The sequence below is a fragment of the Condylostylus longicornis genome, unplaced genomic scaffold (genome assembly GCF_029603195.1).
Source record: "Condylostylus longicornis isolate FDR11 unplaced genomic scaffold, ASM2960319v2 ptg000004l, whole genome shotgun sequence".
NCBI classification, from domain to species: Eukaryota; Metazoa; Arthropoda; class Insecta; order Diptera; family Dolichopodidae; genus Condylostylus; species Condylostylus longicornis.
Window position 1 is genome coordinate 11753674 of NW_026577973.1, and position 12523 is coordinate 11766196.

The following is a 12523-nucleotide window of genomic DNA, read 5'->3' on the forward strand; positions in this document are numbered from 1 at the left end:
ATTATTCTGATTTTTCGAATTTTAACATTTTATTTCAATTTTTTTGACGAAATAGTGGTACCTGAACTAGATCCGGTTTTTTATATTATAGTTAAAATGTCATTTGTTTAGGTAATTTTCGAGTATACAATAAAATAGTTCTACACATAAGTGCATTGAGTTCTTAAAAGTATTAGAATTTTTTTAAATATCGAAAGATTTGATTCATATTTTTATTTGTAATATTTTGATTTTCTCTTGAAAGACTCTTTGAAGTTCTATTGGAAAATACAAAATTATTGAGGTATTTTTCGCAGTAAATGAAAATTATAGGTGATTTCCAACATTTTTTTTTAAGATTATCGATAAATTTAAATTTTTTGTCTAATGCATTAAATGTAATAGTCATAATTTTGCTGGATTGGAATAATGAATAGCTTGTTATTGTCTTCAAATTTATTTACAAACTAGAAATCTAAAACAAAAAGCATTTGATAGAACGTAAGGAAGGTTCGAAAAAATTTTTATATTTTTGCTTATTTGGTGCTTAATAGTTATTATAATATTGATATATGTAGGCGCAAGTTCATGTACATCATACTAAATTCAATTCGGATAAATTTTATTAATTCTTATCGAATAACAAAACATTGCATTGCGAAAATTTTGTGTTTCATTAATGGAACAGTGTTTTACCCACAGTAAATATTCGAAGGAACTGCTTAAAAAACTAAAATACACTCTATAAAATAATTCAATTTTTGAATTTCTAATTTAAAAGCTTCAGTTTGTAATATTTGACTGCATTCTTAAAATTAGAAATTGAAAGTGAAAATTGTTTAATTTGGTAATTAATTTTAACATAAGATGATCATTACAAATTATTCGCGTTGATTTGTCTGAGCTTTTTAATTAGGTACAGCTAATTAGGCCGGAATTATAGTATTATTTTATAACATGTAGTCATTTCAAAAGAGTGTATGTACAGCGTTGCCATATTAATTTTACAGAAAATCTAGAAAATTTCGTCAAAAAATCTGAAAAATCTGCCAACATAAAAAACTGGCTTTAATTCTGATAAAAAATCAAACTTTTATGTTTAATTTAAGTACGTTTTTATTGTCTTCTAACAAACAAATGTTAAACCAAAAAACTATTCTTGTTACATACAATTAAATTGTCAAAAATGCGAACATGATGTTTGCGAAAAATTGTTTAGTTAACTTTTTATACACTCTTGAATTGAATTTATACTCGTATTTAACATATTTTTTATTAATTATGAAATTATATAAAGTATATTGGTTATAAGGTAATGTGCCTATTGACAGTTTGTATCTATTTATGGTTTTATTATTATTTATGACAGAAAAAGTTCGTTCTAGATTTGCTGACTACACTGGCAACGAAACACTAGATAGGCTAAATCATTTCAACAAAACATAAGCATAATTTTCGAAAAATTCGTCAGTTTGGTTAAGAAATCTAATAATCTGTCAGAATTTCCAAAAATCTGAAAAATCAGATAAATCTGGCAATATGTGAACGCTGTTTCCACAGTATTACTTGCTCTCTCTTTAGTTGTTGTCATTTGTTGATTATATGAAACAAGTAAGTATTGTTTAAAATAATTTTTTTAACAGAATTCAATTATTTTCTTTAATTTAAGTATTTTATACAATGCTAATTATACTTACTGTTGTGCTCACTACACGCTATACTGTTGATTTCATGTATATTCAATTACATTCAATTAAATAGTAAATACAGTAGCCTATAATGAATATAGCAATAAATAAGCGGATAATTAAAAGTTATTTATTAAATTAAATTGCAATATTATAATAATAAATTTAAATGAATTTTATTTCGAAATTAAATAAAATTTTTAATCAAATATTTTATATTAAATACAATTTCTATTTTAATTTAACAATTTAGTTGAAATATAACGATGTTCACATATATGTAGGTCTATATAATATAATTATGTTAAATGTGCAAATATACAAATACATAAAATAGGGGTTATAAGTGTTTAATTAAAAAACAAGTACGTGATAATTTATGAATTTTCCGTTTTTTTTCTCTCATTTTTCAATATCCTTTTCTGTCATCACCTTTTTGATATTATTATGTTATTATGATTTCGTTAAAATGTCAATTTAGATTCGTGGTGATAAAAAATATTTCTTCAATAAAAATTTTAATTATTACATAATATTATTTTAAAGGGTGATTATTTAAAGGTAAACTGGTTTTTAATGTTATTTTATTCCCAATGCACAAGTGACAATATTAAAAAAATTTAGCTTTCAATTTCACCAGGGAATTAATTCAGAATGCCAAAGAAGAACAAAATTATTTTGATTTTTTCTAGCTTCAGTCGTGGCCAGTATTGTCTATTTATAAATGTGACCCATTTTCTAAATCTGGAAGAAAATATTAATTTTTCTCTTTTTTCAAAGTTTTTTATGAAAATTTGATTACTCAAATGTGACAAGACCTTGAAATTAATTCTGTAATATGCTCCTAGTATTTGAAATTTAATTATACTATATAGACCATTTTCATATTAATTTATGATTTTACTCGTAAAATATCAAAAATGTTGTAGGCTCAAAACTTTCCAGGTAACCTGATGTTAAATATGAAATTAGAAAACTAAGATTTGAATAAAATTTGAAATTAGACTGCAAATAAGTGTTTTAATTCTAAAATTGAGCATATTATCAACTTTGGACGTTTCAGCTTAAAATTGACCAATTTATTTTGAAAATTTTCCCTATAAATTTTTTGTGATTGGCAAGACTGGCTGTGGCCCGTGTTCACATTGAATTTTATTTAAAAATTAAAATATGATAACTTTGCTTAAAAAGTAATTCAATTTTTATGAAATTATTTATGAAAATTTTAAAAACAAGCGTCTCAAGAATTACCCTATATTTATATTTGCTTGTAAATTTTGTTTTATTGTAAATAAATATATGAGGTAAATTCCACTCAATTTTTTTCAAAAAGTGTTCAATGCGGTTGTTTGTTACTAAATAACTAATTTTCTCTTAATTGTTTTTAAAAAACTCGCTTTTGATTTCTGCCTAAGTTTTGGTTTATTTCTATATGGTTAAAAAAATAATTTCGAAAAGTGTTTGTGAGCATTTATGTGAGTTTTGTTTTATTCAGCAAATAAACAAAGATATAAGAAGTACTGACAGAAGAAATAAAACCAGGGTTACAACCGATACCCAGTTTAAATCACATGTAACATAAAAAATGTCAAAACAAGAATATAAAAGAAAAAATATTCGTGACGTTTATTTGGATGTTGTTTTTATAAAAACAACCTCCAAATTTATTCTATTTGATTTCAGAAAAAGGCTGGACGTGTGGAACACCGGATAAACGAGAAACCATATAAGTGAAACAAAATGTTCTGTCCCTTGAAATTCCCCTTATTCAACTTCAACTGTATTCGTATTTTTTAGTTCTAAAATATTTCTTTAATTTATTAAAATTAGGTTTAAGATTTTCGGTTTACTATTTTATAAATTTTTGTTACTTAAATTAAGAGCCATTCAAAAAATATTTTGTCATTGCTTTTTTGAGGATTTGTGACATTTTCTTCAATTCAATCACAAATTTCATTATTGACATGATAAAAAAATTCTAGTGTATATAGGGTTCTGGAAATAATAAACCATGAACGAGAATTTTTCCAAAAATTAGAACCATTTTAGAGGTGCAAAAATTTTTCTATAAAAAGAACAATTTAAAATACCTATATTATTTTATTTATATATATGTAGACAATTTTTATTTGGTCTCAATATACAAATTACTTACAAAATTAAGTATTTGTAACAAGATCATTACATTATATTTTGGGAAACATTATTGTAATTGTGCTAGATGTAAGCCTTTGTATAAATAAATGATAAATCCACAACACTATAAAATCATTACCAAACTTAATTATCGGTAACATATCAATTAAACAGCAACTATTTATAGTTTATCACCCGTCTCACATATAAATATTTGCTTTAAAATAGAAGATTGGGCAATAAAATTCTGAATAGTACATTAAATTAATTCCAAATCGACTTGCATTGTAAAAAACTGTACCAAAAATATGATTTTTTTTTCGTTTTACGAGTATACGCTTTCAAAAATTTTGTATCCATCTCATTTTTGCTAACTAGTTTTATTAAGTTATTTTATTGCATGTAATAGTTTTATTTCATTCACTTTTTAAATTTATTCTTCTCATACATTTTACACAACTTATATTTTTTCTTTTTTTTTTTTTGAAACTCAAGCTATCGTTTTTCCCTATTGGAAGGATGCTTTATTATTCAATTCATTTCGCCTGTTATTATTACGAGTACACTATACGATTTCCTATAGTATATACATACTTATATGGAGAATAAGTTCAGGACATATTATGAGAGTTCAGACGTGATAAAAATTCTTGATATGATTACAATTTTATTGGCTGTGGAAATATGAATTTATGTCAAAAAGTCGAAGTGAAAAATATAATGGAGAAAAACAAGAAAAAATAAATTTGAATAAAATTATTGGTTTGTAAAGTAGCATTTTTCCCATCATTAACAAATCAAAGTCCTTTAAAAATAATTTGTCTTTGATTTACACTTTTTTCATTAATAAATATATATTAAAATATTGCATACATTTAGGATGATGGACATAAAACTGAAAGAAACGTTAACATTATGGTCGAATTTGGCAACTTGCATGGTTTTAGGAAAATTAGGCAGTTTTAGATGTGTGAAGATTACGAAAATTGAAATTTTATTAAATTCCGTGGGCGGTAACTACGAAGGGAGGTGAAAATAAAATTGTTTCCACCGGTAAAAATTATTTTTTACTGCCTAAAAGCTTCTACAATTTTAGACTCCTTAAATTTTACTATTTCCTGTTTAAAGAAAGAACAATATAAAATTTTGAAAAAAAACTGTCTACTTGCTTTCTGTTCTGTGCTTTTTCATGGTACAAAGAGGAAATCGCCACTTTTCTGCGTTTCCAGCAATGGTGAAGGTATGTGAACGTACATACGAACAAGTGAACAAACCGAAATTAATAAGCACTTTTTTTTTGCAATTTTGTTGGAAAAGTCCTTAAGAGAGGCAGAAAAAGATTTTTTTTTATTTGAATGGTTTACACTAGGAAAAATATTCGATATCGTGTAAAAATAATTTTCGTCGTTTGAATAAATTCATTTTTTTTAATAATTTCCATTACTTAGATGCTCTTAAACTTATCACGTTAAACACAGCCTTTAAATAAAATTATATTATGGTAATTATGTTGAGTTTTCCAAAGATGAATGCTTAAATAAAGTATTTTATGTACCTATCTGTACATAAAGGTATGCAGTAACTATCAAAGAAATAAAAGAAATTTTAAGATCTTGAGTTCAAGAGAATGGTTTTTGTATATTAAAAATATTAGGATTTAGTATTCCTTTTTTCCATTTCGATCCAATTAATTTCCAAAATATTTAGGAATATTCGGTTTCAAGAAAGTATGATGAAAAATATAAGGCTTTTCTTCCTCAAAATCTTAAGGCCAACAGAAATTTACAACTAAATATAACACTAGTGTTAGATTACTTGGTATTGTTTCAAGTTGACTGCATTGTAGTTAAAAAGACAATAAAAAAACCCAAAATTCGTTTACATGGTTTATAGTATCATAATTCTAATATATCAATATGTATAATTTAAGTCTATATATTCATAATATATTTGTGTAGATATATATTTACATATTGAATCTCTAAGCTTAATTTTATTCCGCTATAATGTAAAACTGTTTAAGTGCATAGTGAATTCTAGTTTTCGTACATAATATTTATTATTCTATTTTGATTAATATTGGTCTATAGCAGGAATTTATAGGAATTTTTTTAAATTCATTTTTTTCAATGTGATTAATGAATATCAAAATGGTTTAGATAAGGGGATTTTATAAAAATTTAAAATATTAAAATGTAAAAATAATTTGTTAAATAACTTGATTTACTGATTCAGCACATTACCAGTTGGTGCTACCCTGCCCATCAGTACGCTAGTTTACAAAACTTCAACATCATTTTAAAATGTAGCGAATTGCAATTTTTACAAAAAAAAATTATTTGTTTTGATTTGTTCTTCTACAAGATGGCGATTTAAGTAACCATGTGGTTGTATTCATTTACTTAGGCGTTAAAAGTTACATTTACTACTGATCATACTAAATGCTATTCTTTTACATTTATTCAATGCTAGGTTACCTATACCATAACAGTCATATTATCTCAATAGCTCTACTCTTCATTGGTTCAGTTATGAAATTTAATAACAGAAACTTTAAATATTTACCTATAGTATGGGATGTCATTTTTATTCGGGTCCAATGTGGTATAGGAAAAGCTAAATTCTATGTCTAATGTTGATAGAAAATTTTGATAATTTTTTATTATTACGATGGTTGTAATGACAAAAATATTAAATTTTTGAGATAATTTTTTTTCTCGTTTTCCCTCCGACACTTAATATGACACTCTAGAGTACTTTCATGTATAATATATGTTTATGTATGAATGTAGATGCGACGGTACGACCAAAAATGGTTTCATATTTTTTAGTTTTTTATTCCTAGTTTATTCCGTATACTTTTTTTTGAATTATTAGAAGAAAAAAAATGCAAACAGAAAAGGTTTGGAGATTTTTACTGTTGAAAAATATAATTACATACATAAAATATTTTACATATCTACATAAAACAAATTTTGTTTATAACACATTATGTTTACGTAATATAATATTATATGCGTATACATATACACAGGGTGTCTGGTATTTAAGTGTTCTTCTTTATAATATTGCATGGCCCCTTACAAGTGGGTAAAGTTTTTATATTGAAACAACGTCCACAGCTCAACAAGTTCTGACATACAGGGACTTTAAGTCAATCTGGAACTATTTTTTACAATTTCTGAAATTTTAAGTATTACTTCGATTCTGTGCTAGATAGATACTTAATTAAACATGCTTTGAGAAACTCAGAACAGGAACTTTTGTATAAGTATCTACAAAAGCTATTATTTTTTCATCTAGTGTTTAGCAATCACATGTGTTTAAAGCCTGAAAAATTTGAATTTTTTACTTTTCATTTTTAAAAAATGTTAATTTTTAATGTGACATAACATTTCAACTTTCCTGAATTTTAGTATATTTGGCATCCCTATAAACTGACTTTTTATTTACAAAGAAATAACTAACAGTTATGGTTTGAGAGTTGTTGAGAAAAATAAAGAACTGTAAATGTTTTCCTTTATTTATCAATTATTTTTCTGCAATGACTTAAACAAATTTGTAACAATCAAATTTAAAGTGGCGTCGTCTCTCCTCAATTTTGCGAATATTCAACTAAGTTACCTTCTTGAGTAAAAGAACTTAACAACTAATGTGGATATTCTTAATCCTTGTTCTGAGCATTTCAAAATATATTTAATGAATCTGACACAGAAATGGAGTAATATTTAAAATTTTAGAAAATAAAATAGGCATTGAGATTGAATTTAAGCCATTGGATTTCGAAACCTATGTACAAAATCTTTGTACAAAATGAATCTTTGTACAAAAGTTTGACCCAATGGTATGTATAATATCATCACACTTATATACGAGACACCCTGTATAACTACATGGCAATGTAATAACATAATTTATAAAATTTTATATGCATTTAATTATTTTGTTATATTATATTACATATATAATATTATATGTCCACACACATATCCACATATATGTGTTTCTACAAATTAAACAAAAAATAAAACAGGTCATTTATTTTTTCTATGAGTACATCAAAAATAATACAAATAACATAACACAAAATAACATAACTAACATTAAAAATAAACAAACAACATAACTTACATGTTAAAGTAAAACGAGCACAACAAAATAGAAGACAAAAAAAAAAGAAAGCAAAAAATTGGATAACAAATAGCTATTTGTCTGTCAGAATATACAGAAATTTCATATTATATTTATTTGATTGTACACAAAATACCGTTATGCTTATAAATTATATATAAATAATCTATATACAATAGAAAATAACTGTTGTCTATGTAGGTAATTCAGAATTAAAAGATATAGAAAAGCAAAAGACATAAAAAATTCTATTGATAGTGTTGCTGTGTTGTGTTGTGTTTTTTCTATTTTGCTATTGTTTTGTTTTTAACATATTTGCTGTTTCTAAATATTTTATTATTACTATTATTAATATAGTTGTTATTATTATTTTGTATATCGTTGTATTTGCAATAGAATACAATTATTTTATTGACATACACCCATATAAGTAGATAAACTGAATTCGTATGAAATATGAATGCAATGAACACATACATATATAAAATGTACGTAATGTGATGAATATTTTTATATGTGAAATATGTGAGTACATTTATGTGCATACAAAAGTCAAACAAAAAAAAAGAAAGACAAAAGGAAACCAGAAATTCATAAGAACAAAAATGGAAAAAAAAGGAATGGTAAATGTTTTGGAACAACGGCATTTAATTTAGTGAAAGGAATTTAGTTTTTATGATTGTTTATCATAATTTTGTGTAGTGATATACATACATACTATTATACATAATACACATAATCTCAATTTGTATGAATGCACAAGTATATCAGTATACATATGTATGTTATGCAACCGTATAGGTTTCGTCGACAATAAATTCATAAATGTCTGTTTAAGAAAATTATTTTGGGTAGATTATTTAAAAATAATTTATATACAAGGCATATAATGAATTGTTAATAATGTTTATAATACCATAGTATTTTGCCGATTAAAATATTTCTGATAGGAAAGTAAAGATTCGCCTAATATTGCATGTATGAAAACTTTTTGAATATCAAAAAATTTTATACGAAATTGTTAGAATAAAGAAAATTAAATAGAGAACAAAATTGAATTTTTCTAAAATTTGAATGTTTAGTATTCCGAAAATACATAAACGTCGATTTCAAACCATTCATTAATTCTTTCAAAAATAGTTCAAATAAACTATTCTTCTATCTTTTTCGAAACAGAAAGCATATATGCAAAAAAGTTGAACATGCAGAGCTTTAGTAAAAACTCGTGAAAATCCTTTTTTCTTGAAAGGCGTTGAATTTTAATATCCAGTTCCAAACAAAAATTTTACCCAACTTTTATGCACTACTAAACGATGGTATGTGTTAAAACACTGATTGCCGAATTATCTTGTAAAAAGGTGATGTTCGTTGTTGTATAATGAACTTTGAATTAAATTTTATGAGGAATTCTGTGGTGCAAGTTTTTATCATGGTGAAAATATCTTGTTCATTTCTAAATTTTGACTCAAATTATATTATGTAATTGAAATATTGTTATAAAGAAAATTTCTAAAATAAATTTTTTAGAGTTTATTATATTAAAGAAAATGCCTGATTTAGTTCATAAAATTTTCGTATATAATTGATATTGTCTACCATACCGTGCATAACATCATCATTATAGAGAATATCATTATATACCGCAGATTTCGTAAATTTTTTTTGTTAATAAAACAAAAACAGTTTCAGGATCAGTATTTACATTTAGAATTCATTAAGGTTTACAAAATTTTATATGTAGTCTGTAAATGCTTTATTTCTATCAGCATTATGCACCTACCAGGAGCGAAGTAGGAATAAAAAAAAATATTTTATTTAAAATTGCTTAATAAACTATTGAACTTGTATTTAAACTTTTGAATTAGTATGTTTTTCAATATATTGTACAATAATTTGGTTCGAGTGAAAATATAAAAATTATTCCTATAGTTATGATGAAGTAATTTTACCGATCGCCATGTATATAATAAGGGAGTTTTATATGTAGGATACTAAATTTCGCATGTCGTATTTTTTCCAAGATTAACAAACGTAAATTTTGGAAGAATATCGGTCTGTCTGTCTTCATATTTGAGTTTGTTTGGTAATTTGGCATATATTGAGCAACTATTGGGATAAATTAGTACTCCAAAATTATCATTTTTAAGAATATATTTACAGGATGAACTTTCGTTATCTGTTTGAGAAATAACTAATTTCCCCATATAGCTACTGAGACCAAATATAAAATTTAATTTAAAAAATTCAAAATTTAGTATGCCAATTCCTGTTATACAAACAATGAAATAAAAATTTTTTTAAATTCATCATGGTTCGTCAACTGAACTTTCTCTGGTATCCGAAATTACATTGTTTACAATATATGAGGAGTTAATTGATTAAATTCTTGAAATTTAATATTTAAATTTAGTTTGTCAACGACAACAATCACGAACTTTTCAGGAAAATCGAATTACATAAAGCAAAATTTTCTACTAAAATTGAAATTTACACAACTTCCAGATATACGATATTTTCATTGCCTTGCGACAATGAAACTTTTCCTAAACTATGTTTGAGTACACTTTGCTATCGGTTATATGCTGACCAAGTCAGATTTCTGTTTTTAAATAATTTTCTGGTATCACAATTTCGTAGTTACTCAAACCGAAAAAAAAATTATGTTTTATTTCGGAAATTAAATAACTTAGAAAATTCATTTATTATTGTTAAGATTTTTTTTTTCCTTTTCTTTTGGTTTTGCTTTTACGTATATTGTTTGAAGATAGTTAAGTCCAAATAGAAAATTAAAGAGAGAATTAAAAAAGCAAAAAAGTATAAAATTTCTGTTTGTAATTTCATATGTGTGGATGTGTATAGTGAGTGAACGAAAATTTGGCCTTGATGAAATATCATGCCCTTGGGAAAACATTTTTTTCTGAATTTTCCTTTTCTTCTTTTTTTGCTGTTGTTCTCATATTTGTTTTGTTTATTATTATATTTTTGCCTCTTTCATATTTTATTATTTTGATTATAATATTTAACTTATTATATACTAAGTACCTACCTATATTAGTATGAGTGTAATGAATGCCTACATTATTATATTGTATAAGTACATACAATGTTAAAGAAATTTACTTTTTTTTTGTATATTTTTTAGTTATACGAGTAGTTTATTATTTTTTCAACACTATTACTTATATTTTAGGATTTAAATATATTTCTTATTGTGTTTTTTGAATTATTATACAAAATAAAGTTGCTTTTACGTATATAAGTATATAGATAAAAGTTTATGTTTGTGTGATATGTAATGTATATAAAATAGCAAATAATAAATCTTCGTCTGTACATAAAATATTATGAAAACGTTTTGATATACGTATATACGAATATACTATGAAATAAAAGGAAAATTGTTCACAATGTTATATTATTTATTATAGGAAAGCTAAATTTATATGTAAGTATGTATTTAACTATTTCTAAAAACAAAATGAAAACAATGAATCGTTAAAATAGAACAAATGTTTTTTGTAACAAAAAAAAAAATTAAAAACACAACAATAATATTATTTAGCACAAGAGAAATCCTTTGGGAAAATAATGATATTGTATAACTTTAATAGCTTTAAATATTAATATACGGATAGTAAAAATAATATTTAAAGCATACAAATAATTAAAGAATATTTTTGTTTTTGGTTTTACGTAATAATCTTGTAACATTTTTGTATTAAAATATGAATTTAACAAAAAAATAGCCTTTACAATGAACACGTGTGTGAATAGTTAAAATAAATAATGTGTATTTAGATATTATGTTGTTTTAATAAACAGGCGCAAGTATATTAAATATTAAAATTTTTTACAGAAACGAAAGAAAAAAAGAATTGTGTTTAAGGCACAATGACAAAGAACTTATTTTATTCTAAAAAATGTAAGGAAATTTGTTAATAAGAATATTTGTGAAAAAATCTTAGTTCATTTTAAATAAAATGAAATTGTTATGTTTAAAAGGGATGCTTATTCCAAAATAATTAAAAAACATTACAAAATTTTAATTCTTACTTAATACATAAAAATTTGATAATGAAAAATATTAAAAATTGCATACTTCTAGGGCGTGATAAAATTTTTGCTCCACAAGTTTTATGATTTTAAACAATTTTCTTGTTGTAATTTTAAAATTTTTACAATTATAAAATACAAAATTTATTAAATTCGTAGTTTTTTCATATTAAACATTTTGTTTAATCTACATGACAGGCTGGCTTGTATTGAAATTACGTGCAGCATTTCAACAAATTTTAAAAATTTTTTATTTTATTGTATATGGAAATGCCAAAAATAATATTAAAGTTCGATTATTGTACAATAAGTGTGAATTTAGGCTTGTTATATAGATATTTAAAATATTTTTGCGGTATACTTTTGTCCGAAACTCAATATTGAATATTGAGTTTCAAAAATTCACTTTCAAAAGCATATTTGAATAAATAAACAGTTCAATCAAATTTTGAAATTTTAATTCATAATTTAAAGAACAAAAATTGCCTATATACAATTAAAAATTATTTTAATTTTTCAAAACAAAATTCATATGA